The following is a 13,669-nucleotide window of genomic DNA, read 5'->3' as shown; positions in this document are numbered from 1 at the left end:
GTCTTAGTACTCTGATTTCACATATCGTCCATTCTATAGAGCGGTGATAGGGCACAGGTTAGGGGGATACTGAAAGAGCCCTTGAGTTGAGCGGGTAATTAAAACGAAATGTTCCTTTTTCTGTAGCCATTAGCAGTGTGAAAGGAATCCTTTTCCTTAGGAGAATTGCATGATGGGTGGAAGGCAGGTGGATTTGCCACAGTGCTGAAGATGATAAGAGCGTTTCAGCTCTGGGAATGCCTGATGGGCCTGTTCCACTCTGCGTGTGCACATTTATGCACCAGTGTGTGTCTATGTGTGCTGAGATGAGGACTGTGCAGAGCACACAAGGACCAAATGTGGCACACGCACACACAGGCACATGCATACCAATGCCCTGTGCTGTGATAGCACTAATTACCTCCAACACATTCTATTCCCACAAAAACAGGGTACATTTTTCCTCTTTTCTCTTGTAAATGCCAGTTTGTCTGAGGGGAGTTTACATATTTTTTAGAGAGAAAAAGCGAATATATCTCTTCCACCCTGCTCTGTGAGCTGATCCTGGAAGAAAGGGCGAGGGACGATGTTTACCGCCCCGGTCTGCAGCTCCTTCATCAAAAACATGTTGACCTATAATATTTATTAACCAACTGTGTCCCTGCTGAACACACCGGGCAGTGCACGCCAGCAAACTCATGCATTATGAATGTGCACACACAACAATCAGACTTTAGTGAAAGCTGCTGCTGACTCCTGAATCACATATTCCCAGCCCCAAACAAAAACTCATATTTTGTGAGATTTAAAAATAATATACCGTACAATTTGGAACATACAAAACACTTTTAATCCTTTTGCCACAACGGTGTGACCAACATACTAGTATCTTATGCAGAGAAGGTACTCTGTTTGTGTCACAGTATTTACCCAGAAAATGACACTTGAAGAAGCAAGGACCAGTCTTGCAACGTAACTTCCGAATGCTTTTCTCTCTTATTTGGTCATAATCATACTTTTAAAGAACATAGTCTTATACTATTGAGTAGATAAACTTTGTGGAGTACTGGTTTGATTGAAAAGATTCCTGTTGCGACAATAATGGCCCTTTTCCACTACACAGTTACAGCCCTACTCGACTCGACCCGACTCTACTCGACTTGACTCTACTTGGTTTGGGTACCTTTTCCACCAGCCCGAGTACCGTCTCACGGTGGGCGGGTTCGTCATAACACAGCTGCACAAAACTGCTTTCACTTCATTTTGGTCACAAACACAACAATCACAAACAATGGAGGAAATGGGGGCAATGGTACACTTGCTGCTCGGTCTGTGGCTTTTTGTCGCAGGCTGAGCAAGAGAGTCTGGACCTCGTCAACGGACCATGGAGCAACTTTGCGTGAAGACACTGTACAGTACTGATGTCGTTTTTAAAAAATGGCGGGTTCGATTCCTGTGTTGGGCGCCGCGCTCATGACTCTTCGGTGACGACATTCTCTGAACAATCAGTGGCTGGCAGTCCGTTGGTGTCAACTTTTAGTATCGGCTCATCTCGCTTGGAACCAGAGCAGAGCAGGTATGAAAAACTGGTATCTGACATGAGGTACCTCACCCGTGGAAACGCAACACAAAGCGAGTCGAGTCAAGTCCAGTAGAGTAGGGCTAAGACCGGGCCGGTGGAAAAGGGCCATAAGTGACCAGTGGAGGGGGTGGCATGAGCCTTGATGAACTGGTCGCAGCCAGTGAGTCTGTCCATACCTTATACTATCAACATTATTGTACGCTGAGCTCAACTACCGTACATGCAGCTGGCAGACGTGCAACAACTGATGGTACTAGGGAGAGTTACACATCTGCATGTTACTAAATGCAATGGAAAGTCTTCACGCAGGAACACAGTTTAAACCTTTCCCCCCCTGGGTGCCCCCCCTGAAGAGAGACTGGGTTCTTAAATACCAGTGCGACTTATATCTTGATTATACGTAATCAGGCAAGTGTGGTAGAGATGTAGAGATATGTCTTTTATTAATCAAAGTGGTATAAAAGTGACTCTGCAGTGGTAACACCACATAATCACAACATCTGTATCCTGGCTTATCAGAGGGAAAGTACACCATGAAATCAGAAATCCTGCACAAATTTAACAGTGTGTAATGTCTGAAGAGCATGTCTCATAAAGACCTTCCAATAAAGAGCGGCTCATCTTTCAGGGCTATTACATAGCTCGGGACCTGATTACACAGCTATTTCAAAACGTACCCCTCAGCTTGTTCCCTTTAATTTTCCCCCTGAGCTCCTTTAAATTACTTCTGTGAATTGTGTTTTTTTTTATCCGCTCTCCCCTTTCTGAGGCTCAGATGATGGATTTATTTCTTTTTATGGTGTGATTAATAGACGACTTGAGCAAATGGAGGGACTACTGGTGGTCAATGCCATCAAAAAGTGAAGTTGAGATTTAATGACCTGCTGTCTGGTGATAAAATCTAAATGTGAGGCCTGTGTATGTGTGCTGTGTGTTGAGTGTGTGTGTGTGTGTGGGCAGGGGTGCAAGGGGGCAGTCTCTGTGACCTCTGCTACATCAATGCTGATCTGATCACTCCTGCTTATTACAGTCTGTAAGTCGTTCTATATATCTTTATAGCCTTTTAAACTCAGCTTCAGTTTTAAACCTCCTTAATGAACACCATCCACCATATTCACACTGCGGCCGTTATCCCCGACATACAGCTCAGGCTGAAAACTCAAGTGTTGCAGTAGTTATGTTATGAATTCAAGACTTAAGAGTTGTTTAAACCAGGAGGGACAAAAAAAATAACTATTCAAAGGTAAAGGAACAAAATAAAACAAATCTGCTTTTTAAAAAAAAAAAAATTTAAGCTAAATTAACATATAACCAAGTGCCAGCTCATTTAGCTTATACTTAAGCTCAGAATTCATGCTTTTCCAGTTGTATCATGCGGCGCTATCCAACAGCAGTGTGAGTAAGGGTACTCCTGCTACTCTTAGGGCGGATTTATACTTCTGCATTGCCCCATCTCTGATGCGGACATGAGCACTACATACTTGTGCGTCGATGTGTCTGGGACGCGCAGCAATTCTCCGCTCAAACACCTGAGTGCAGTGTGGTCTCTCTGCTAGCCAGGTCGCCTGCTTCCGGCCCGCAACGATCTCTGTTTACTTTTTCCCACAGTGATTCAGTGTGTGTTATGTTAATTTACAGCTGATACATGTTACTGTTTATTGTACAGACATGATTACACTGAAGAATAGAGAGGAGGAGATGAAATATCCGGCCGATGAGTGCTGTAAATGTGGGAAAGACAATGCTGCAGGGCTTGCGGTCTGTGTCAATTCAATGCATAGTTACATTTTGGAGGAGGTGCACGTCAGCTACGTGCATAGGCCTTTGCGTAGGTACAAGAGCTACGCGGACCTCCGGAGTAGGCTACGCCATCAATTTGATGCAGAAGTATAAATCAGCCTTCAGCTGTTGGCCAAGGTTGACCTTTTCCAATTGACAACTGCATGTAAAGGTGTTGGTTATAGTCACCAACACAGTACAAACCACAAACAAGGCCAGTGCAATAGCAAGAATGTGGCTATATTAAATACTTTACACCAAAAGGTTAGGTTTCATTTTCTAACTAACATTAATGTCTGTAAACATGCAGAAATATTTAATTTTTTTCAATGCAATTTTTTTAGGAAACCTGTTGTATTATAAATAACACATCATCAATAGTAACTGTCTCAGTAAATATTGATTCTATAGGGGTCTGTGTCTACTGACAGCTCATAACCTCCTACCCATTGGCACTTGTTTTGCCGGTTGGAAAAGTTGTCTCATGGCACTATCTATTCCCTGACTAGCATAGTCTGTTTTACACTGCTTTGTATGCTTCCTTTTTGTCTCTATATAAGTATGTTTTACAAACGTGGATGTAAAAACAATGGAAAGTAATGTGTCCTTGTGTTAGCAGCAGTTCAGACGAACAAACTGTAGCCTTTACAATAAGAATCTGATTACTTCTCTGCCACTAATGTGGAAAAACATTATACTGAAAGTCCCGTCTCTTGTTGAGGGAGAGGTGACATTGATGCTCAAGACACTGAAAACACTCATCTGTATTTGTTTAGTACAGGAAATAGGCTAGCGCAAAAAATGTAAAATAAAATAAATAGGCCACAGGCAGTGGACACAGGCCCCTTATGCATCATCTTAATGTTGTGGTTGTCTACTGGTAGCATAAGTGTTATCAGAGGGCTGATATTAAATGTATTAATAAATCAATACTAGTTTAAGAGCCTTTTAAACTTTAACATACAACAGACTTGGACACCTCAATCCTATATCTCAACACTTCCACTGTAAAGCAAAATTGTTGTAAAACCTTAAAACTGCACAGAGGTGATCATGCAATTGGAAGATTTTGTGCTGTAAGAAATGGGGCCTTTGTGGTGTTCATCAACTTTATAATAATACAAGCAGTGATGTTATTGTAATTTCCAGACACCTTGTTGAATTTGGGAGCAGAGCAAATGGCCTTCTATTAGCTGTAGGTCCCTTCATTTTATAGGAGGCATGGTTTATTATTTAAAGGTGATTGGGAGTACTAAGAAAAAAATGTGCTAACATCATACACCTACAGTACTGTATGTATCAAATGTCAAAATATGGAAGTAATTTAAACAAATTGAATAAGCTGGTGGTTTTAATTATATTTAACTTAAGGAGGGAGCTCTGTACCCATGTCCATGAATATGGACATGGGTACAGAGCTTGACAGAAGAAAGAGAGCTGCTGTTTGAAAATGGTCAGTTGCACTTAGATATGCTTAACAGATGAAAAAAGCCTGTGCGGGAGCCCCGACTGGTGTTCTGTACTGAAGCACTAGCATAAAGACATTAATTAAGACGCAGGTTGAGGCATACGGATACATTTATTTAACAACCTCACTATATCTGCACAGACTGAGTAAGAAGTGGCCCTGCAGGAAGATAACAAACAGATGGTTTTAATATTCCAGAGGCTAATTTCACAACAATTAAAGACACAGCAAGACATTAGCATCTAATGAAACATTTAAACTAGTAGTAAGTGCATCTGCCATTAATTCCCTCACAGTGAGGTCTTGTTTTCCTGCAATCTGTTCTGTGTTAGGGGATAAACTTTTTTTTTTCCTCTCTCGTCTCTTACCAGTCAGAATTTACTGAAGTGGAGAATCAACAACTGTTTTCAATCAGCAGTCAGCATGACGCTTTGGAAGAGTGCAGCCCAAACCTCAGCGTGAAACAGATCAGCCCACAAATAAGTAATCATTTTACATATCTTATAAATCATTTGTTCCAAAAAAGCCATGTACATAAGTTAAAAATGACTACTTAAACTGTTAATTTGCCATATTGTGTTTTGGTAGGCCGGTGATGACAGCTGAACATCCCCTAAAACAATTTTTAAGTGTCAGTGTCAGGGTTTTGAGTTTATAGTGCTACTTAGAGCTGAGTGAAACATGCTTTAATAAAGCCTCATGCTTCCTCTGGAAACATGGGTTGTTGAAAACTATTTTCTAACATTTTTTCACAACTGCATGTTAAGAAATACTACTCTGATGTGATGCAAGCCACATTATAAGCCAGTTTATTAAAACCAAGGCAAGGAGATTCAATAAGTATCAAATTAAGATATGAAGCATGCTATTCAAATAAAAGAAGATATATTGGGGACCTTTTTAGCTACATTTATACTCAATTAAAGCATTTATATTCATACAGTGGTAGTTTTGGTTTTGAAAACTTAAATTATGGACAGATTGCAGTTTGCATTAGGGAAGAAAAAAGGAGATTGTGAGAATAAAGTCATAGTTTGATGGGATTGAAGTTGCAATTTTACTGGGATATACAATATAAAAGGAGCATTATCAGGTTGCCCTACATGGGAGCAGATTCAGTTTTATGCACAGTCTCTTCAGATTCCTGATATTTAGAACAATTCATCAGTGATAAGCCAAAATATTGATTATTCAGTTATTTATAAAGCCTTTGCTAAGGTAAAACTTTACAAGATGCATCACGCTCTTACTGAAAAGCAGTCTTCTAACTCTTATTCTGATATTCTCCTTCAAAATAAGATACAAGCTGACACTATACTAAAATTATGATTTCATTTTTGTAATATTATAACTTTGTTCTCGTAAATTCACGGCTTTATTCGTGTTTTACAACTGTCTTCTTCTTATATTATGGCTTTATTCTTGTAAATTATGAGTTGTCTCTCTTATGAACACATTCTGATAATTTACAACTTAATTCCCTTTCTTCAATCACATGCAGATGAAGCAAATATGTCTGCTTTGTGTCCTTGACAAAGAGTTAGGATCAACTCATCTTAGTTATCTTTTCCTCTCCTTCACTAGTTTGTGAGTGTGTGTGAGCGTGCATGTGCAGCTGTGTATTTACAGGCTGGGTTTTGATTTGTCTTTGGTTTATATAACGAGGAAAAAATATGTATCAAAGTGCATGAGTTACAATTAAATACATTGTAATGCATTACAATGCCATAAACATGCAGATATATTATACATCTTACTATCCTCTATCCCTCTTTCAAGACCCAAATCGGTCGAGGCATGATGGCTGTCTAACGTGAGTCTGGTTCTGCCTGAGGTTTCTGCCTGTTAAAAGGAAGTTTTTCCTCGCCACTGTAACTAGCTAAATACTGTGATGTGCAATGCTCATGATGGATTAAGGTGGGGTAAGACTGTGTCTTACCCTGTCTTGAAGTTGGGTCTCTGTTCATAATTTGGCATAGAGTGGTCTAGACCTCCTGTGTTTGTAAAAGTGTCTTGAGATAACGTTTGTTGTGATTTGGCGCTATACAAATAAATGTTGTTGATTGATTGATTGATTGATTGATATCTGTTTAGGTATGATGGACAGAGCATCATCTGAATAGAGTAAAATATGTAGAATTTTTACGACAATGTTTTCATCACAGCCTACTTAGGTTTTCAAAAAAACAGCACGCCTTTTTTGTGCAATGGAATTACCTCTTCACTATTATATTAATCTATTAATAAATTATATCTTGGCAGCCAGTTTAGCTCTGTGGTTGTGATGCCATGGCCCTCAAGCTGTGCAGGTTCACGTCCAACGTATGACCTTTTGCTGCCTCCCTACTCTCTCTTTCTAGTGTCCTATGAGATCAGTGATCTTTCAGCTGGCTGGCGTAGTTGATTAAAGCAGACAATTATCCTATAGAAAACATTCAAATGGTCAGAGAGGGCTGTTCTCCCTACCAAAAAGAAAACACAGACAACAATGAGCCGTCCAAAGGTCTCGATTAATAAGGATTTCTAATAATGTGTCAACTGATTGCCATTTCTTCACTGGCCCTGACCATAAGCTGTTTTCTTATAAAGAGCCAAACACTCACTCTAACCCTCTCCACATCCTTGAATTTCAAAGAGTCAAACCATGTAGAGGGAATAGTTGAAAGACCGTTCTTCTCAGTCAATCTTTTGAAGGTTAGAAGTAAACAAACATCTTTACAGCAGCATTATTGAAGCTGCCACATGAAATACCAAAGGTGTTATTGAATGTCATGTATGCCTCACTAATACTTATCTTGATACGTCTACCAAAGCAACCACAGGCCTGTCGTAACAAAACAAGTAAATTCATTAAAGAGGAAAAAATCAATGTGGAATGTTTTTCATTTGCTGTGCTATGAAGTGTTGTTGCTCAAAACTGCAGTGTAAGAAGGTTAGGGATAACAATAGAGTGTATGGTTATAGCAGACCAAAAATCTGACAGGGTGATGCAGGAGACCTTTGCAAAATATAGACTTGAAAATTATTGTATTGCAACGAAATGATTAAACTTGATTAGATTAGACTAAATTAGAAATACTTTGTTCATCTCGGGGGGAAATTCAGTAAATGCTAATGATGTGTAAATTACAGAAAAGACAATCTTAATCGGGTTGTTTAATGCATTAGTTCAAAGCATCCACACAAAAAACTGTTGATTTGACTTAATCATGGACAAAAATAATACCTTTATTATTAATCTGATTCGTATGCAGGCTGATTCAAGTGCTACTGAAAAAAATTCACCCCCAGTACAGTGTGAGCCGATCAAGAAATGAGCTATCCAGACTACACTTGTCTTTTGTACCAGGCTGTAAACATGTTTATTTCTGCTGTAAAGATCGACTTTTTCCCATTCATGTGTATGTGACTTCCGGTACTTCTGGAGCCAGCCTCAAGCAGATCCTCAATGAACTGCAGCTTTTAGCACTTCTGCGTTGGAATCATATTTTTAGACTGGAGGTTGCCGCTTGGACAAGACCCTTCCACTCCTGCTCACTCTCTCTGGATTCCAATCTGCTACCCACTCACTATGCATTATCCCCTATGACACTATCAAAAAGTCACGTTAGCACGCAGGCGCTTGCATAAACTGGAAAGAGGGTGATTGTTAACATTAGCTGTTGTTTTGATAATGCTTTTTAAACTCATCAAATCTGACTCTCAACTTTCCCGATCTGTTGGGTCATCCTTTATAAAGCAGGAAATGGTGGCATAATAATAACGGTCAGATCACCTGCATTTATCTAACTTCTAACACAAGGAACAGCAGTATGACAACATCAAATCATTTTGTGTTTATTTAGTGAATTGTGCAACAGAATCAAGTATATGTGTTGTTGTAATGTTATAAAGGAACTCAACAATAATTCAGAGCATACGGGCCGCACGTTGAGAGTGCAGTTACATTATGAGTTACCTCATTCAACACTGTTCTCCTGAAAAGTACGCTAAAACTGCCATTACAACATTGTCTTCAACATGTGGAGTCAATTATTTCCTCACTTACTGAAAAGTGCTCACCGTTGCCATAGTGGAATTTTACAAGTGTATTGACCTATTCTCAAGGGCTGCACTACAGACTCAATGCAATCAAGCACAAAGTAGGCCTGCTAACATTTGTAACCACAAAGGCCTTTTTAAAGTGAGCCGTACACAACACACCCTGCCTCAGCCAACCCGCCCCCAACCCCCATCTCTCATCCCACATAGAAGAAAAAAAAAAGGACATGGAGAGAACTGGGCTCAGTTTTCTATACTGGCCTCAGAGGGATAGCCATCAGCTCCTGGTTTCCCTTAGTTACGCACAACAGCAGCTGCGGAGCTCGGCTGTAATAAAACCTGGAACAATTTAACGGCTTTTATTGTTCTTCTGCGGCTTTCAGAACAGCTAACCTGTCCTCCCTGGATCTGGCAGAGAGAATCCCACTAGGGCAGCAATGAAAGAGGATCTCATTTACCTAAAAGCGCTTATAAATTTTTAATTTGCTTTAACAAGTAAATTAACAAGTCCCTCATTTGGGAAGTTTTATGGCTGCTTGCCACTGAGGGAGGGCCATGAAAGTTTTATAGATAATCCACTACCTAGGCTATGTTGCTGATAATAAATTGTCTATTTCCTGCGGCACTGTCAAATCCCCTTGGTTTTCACTGACTGCACTTTGAATATCTCCTTTATGCTGCCTTCACAGGTCTATATACTGGGGCTATTAAAGAGCTTGGGTGCTTCACGACTCAGCAGTTAAAATGAACAACTTGAAGAATTTCTGTCGACTTTAAACAGGCACTCTAGTATTGCCTTAGGAGACGTCGTAGCTAAACATTAGAGCACATTAAGCATAGCTAATTATGTCTCTACCAGCCTGTACATCACATCAGCCTCACAGTGAGCCCATCGAAAAAGAAAATCCTCAGGCAGGTCGACAACAGCATTTGGAAACTGCTGGGCCTGTTTAAGTTTCAGAGGGCTATATCTGTGGTGACTTGTATAAAAAATATAGGAGCTGAGGGTTTGTCAGCCCCTGTGAGGGGGCGACAACGAGCCCTGCGTCATCTGTCTGACAGTGGCTGTGTGGGCGAACCTACCAGCGTGGCCGGGCTCTGACCCTGCGCTTGCTCTAAGGCCCTGCTGCTTTAACTGCCACAGACAGGAGCCCTGCCTGGCTCTCCTTGTCACCCATAACCCCCTTTGCCACCCTCGCTCACAGCCTGTCACTGAGCATCAGTGCTTGGCCTTTATTGCCCCAGATTTGTTTACTGTTGTAGCTCTGTGTTTTGCAAGGAAGTCAGGGGCATACAGCGTGAAAATACCTCTTTTTATCTTCGTCGCTGAAGCATGGATGTCGTGTTTTCTTTCACCACTGTGTCCCAGTGATGTTTCAAAACTATGTGGCATGTTTATCCTGAAGCCTGATGTTTCCCTGTGGTTATGATGTCACTCACAGTTAGCCAGTGCAACTGTTTTGTATTAGCAGCATGGTAGGTAACCATGGAGAGGCTCCATTTCCTTTCAGTCTTCTAGCATTTTTGACCGCCGGCAATCTCTGGCGACCTTGTCAGACATCATTTTCCGAGCAGGGGAAAGATCAGCAAGAACTCGGACCAATCTCTGGCAACAGAGGAGGCTTTGCTTGCCTATGTGGAGGAATGTGAAGCTAAAGCAAAGAGATGAAGCCACTGAGGACGAGTCACAGCAGCCTCAGGGTGAGAGCATCCTGAGAGGACTTGGAGGAGGAGTGAAGGGAAATGCAGTCTCTAGGGCTTGTGGTAAGGGGGGGAAACGTGGTTGAGAGCACTGTCTTGATCTCATCAGTCATCCTAAGGACTCCATTTCCTCTACCGCAGGCTGGAGGCTACCACAGATTGTGGCTGCATTTATATATCGCCATAAATCTCTGATCTATGACGACATTACAGACAAATCAATATGCTTTTAACATCCATCCTTGGCCCTGCGTTGCAATCACCCTTCTCCCTCTTCACAAATGGTCATATAATGCTGTAGTCGGGTGGATTGAGTTATGGGGACAATTCCCAGATTTAATAATGAACTGAGCAGGTGGAGAAAAAGTGAGTGGTGGCGAGTGGGTGGGGGGAAATATAAGAGCAGCAGGAGACCTGTACTCTCTCAGATCATATCGGAACATCTTGTTATAGTAGCCCAGCGTGGCAGTAAAATAACCTTCCTGCCCACTTTACGCACCCCCAAGTCCATGAGCTATAACATTCCCCATGTACAGCTGAAAAAAAGCAACAAAAACCAGGAAAACACTCCTCCCAGAATGCATTGGAAAATTGAGAGAGAAGGGCACTTGGGCCGACCCTTCGAGCTGCCCAGTTGAGCGCTCATCACCACATAAACTACTCATCAAAGAAATTTGCGTGCAATTAATTACATGATTCCCCAGCTCTTCAATCTGTGCCTCTGAGTCGTTACTTCAATACTGCCTTTCAGGGACCCATCCAACTAAAGCCACAGCCAGTGTGCCAAATCACGACTCCCCGGGCTGGGCAGCCTCAATAAAGAGCGGTATGGAAGGGAAAAAAGACAGCAGAGAAAAAGCCCTCTCCTATCGGCTTGCAGGGGCTATCATTTCTCTCTTTTATTGCCATTTATTTTCCTCCAGGAATTCACTGCCAGTATATTGGCAGGCCTTCCAGTAGATGGAGGCAATGAAATTTAGCGCAGACACTTAACACTGGGTCAAGCCTTGTGTGCGGCTCATGTGTGGTGGTAATATGATAGACAAACGCTTCTAGTTTAGGGAATGGCGGCTTTTTTATGTTACAGGAATAGCAGCAGAGTGCTCACCATGACATACTCCAAAAAAAGGAAAATGCAAAAAATATACCCTTTTAAAGGAGGGAGACCGTGCACACATTAGGAGTATGTGTGTAACCCAGCAGTGGCTATTTAAGAGAGTCAAACTAAATAGGTCAAAGCTGCGTCATTAAGTGTGAGCCTGAGGTGTGGAAGAACTACTGGTAGGGAAGTAATGTAGAAAATTAAGCTGGAAAACTCAAAGCTAATTGAGGTTAATTGAAAAACATTCCTCTAAAATGCTTAGGAGAAAAGGTCCTTCAATAAACACGTTATCAAATATTTCATTTACATGATTTGCACTTAAACAAGAACAGCTCATAAGAATGTCTGTTTAATTTTACACATGTTGATACATTTAAAGCAAATAAGGCACAGGCAGACATAACTGAATAATACTAATACTACTAATGATTCTCATATTAATCATTAAGGGCTCAGACTCAGAGGAGGAGAATTTGGCTGATTTAGTCTCCCATCCAGATAATTGAAGGAAGAAAGAAAGAAAGAATTGAAGAATTTCGGCTAATATGAGTTTACAGAGTCAATAATGAACCTCCTAAAGGGCACGCAAACTCATCCAAGCTGTCCTGGTAAAATAATCATTTCTAGATCAGCCCACATTAGCCAATGAGGAAGAAATCTACAGTAGGAGCTGATGGTGTTGCTGAGCCCATAAACACTATAGCTCCCAAGGCTAATATTAGTCAGCATGCCAGTCACCATATTCCCACAGCGGCCATGTTTCTCAGATGTCACACTTTGGGTTGGAAGTTCAATGCTGATGTAGTGTTTCACTACTAATGTATTCTAGGCTTTAAGTCACATGATTGAAGTGTATCTGATAATTATCATCATTTCAGAGCTACTCTAAAAATGAGCAACTGAAAAGATATTCAGAATTTAAAATTAAGAGACAGATGATGTCATGATTCAAGGTACAAGCCATTCAGTAGTAGCCTATTTGGTAAGATTACACGATGGTAAATGTCTGATGTCATTCAGTCATATCCCAGCTAACAATGAAGATAGATAGGAATTAATGGCCTTTTATTTTCTCGAGTAACACTGATAACATTCAGTTTTACCTACTTACAAGTCAACTAACGAGTGCCTGAGCAAAGTGATGGGCTCTCTAGAAAGTTGCTGAATGCAGACATTAGCTAAAGTCGGCTTGTAACTAAAGGGTTATCAAAGTTCCTGTTAGCTGTAGAAAACAACATGTTAGCATTCCACCAAATCCAAGCATCCTAATGCTGAGTTAGCAAGAAATTTAAGCCTTATCGTCTAACACTCCAGAATGATAAAATACACTTGTACATACCTCCAAGCCAACTGAAATAATATCTAGAGGCTACCTGAATGCTAATTTTAGCTTCAGTCTAACTCCCAGGTGGATTTGGTGAATTGCCAACAGAAAAGTGACAAGTGCTTTGCATCTCCAATTCATGCTTAATGACAGACAGGTTGATTTGGCCCCATCCACTTAACATTTTCTGATCAAGACTTATTTAGCCTTCTGCTTTTCTTTCCTCACATATCTGCTTTCTGTGATACTCAAGTGAGGTGTCCGCTGTCCCCTCTGGCACCTCTAAGTGTTTCTAATATTATGTAGTGACTGAAAAAGCATTATTTTTATTCTGTGTGAATATTTAGGATTAGAGAGGAGAATATCTGTGATGTATCTCATGTGTGTAATGCATTATTTTTACCTGGGATAGTATTTTAAACCTCTTGGAGTCTGAGAGAGGCTTAACTTGTGAATACCAATACTCATAACTACACACCCTATGGTGTGAAATGTTTGCATATCTGGAGTGATCTCTCATCCAGTTGCTGTATCTAATAACCCAGTGGGTGTTAAAGTGAAGGTCATATGTTCATAGGCTGATCTCTGGTCAGCAGGTGGATATAACCATTAAGTTAACAGGCGGCCCTGCCTATCAAGAACCTAGCTGTGCCTTACATGCAGCTGTAAACCAACATAACTGATAGTGTCTCA

General features: G+C 40.9%; 1 protein-coding gene across 2 annotated transcripts in view; it reads right to left on the bottom strand.

Annotated features, from left to right (window-relative positions):
- The window catches only part of auts2a (activator of transcription and developmental regulator AUTS2 a), a 436,353-nt gene that overhangs the window by 235,461 nt on the left and 187,223 nt on the right, over nucleotides 1–13,669 (bottom strand). The gene's annotated exons all lie outside the window — the stretch shown is intronic.

Source organism: Notolabrus celidotus, chromosome 5 (assembly GCF_009762535.1).
Source record: "Notolabrus celidotus isolate fNotCel1 chromosome 5, fNotCel1.pri, whole genome shotgun sequence".
Taxonomy (NCBI): Eukaryota; Metazoa; Chordata; class Actinopteri; order Labriformes; family Labridae; genus Notolabrus; species Notolabrus celidotus.
The sequence above is the reverse complement of the archived record's forward strand: the minus strand, read 5'-3'. Positions and strand labels throughout refer to the sequence as shown.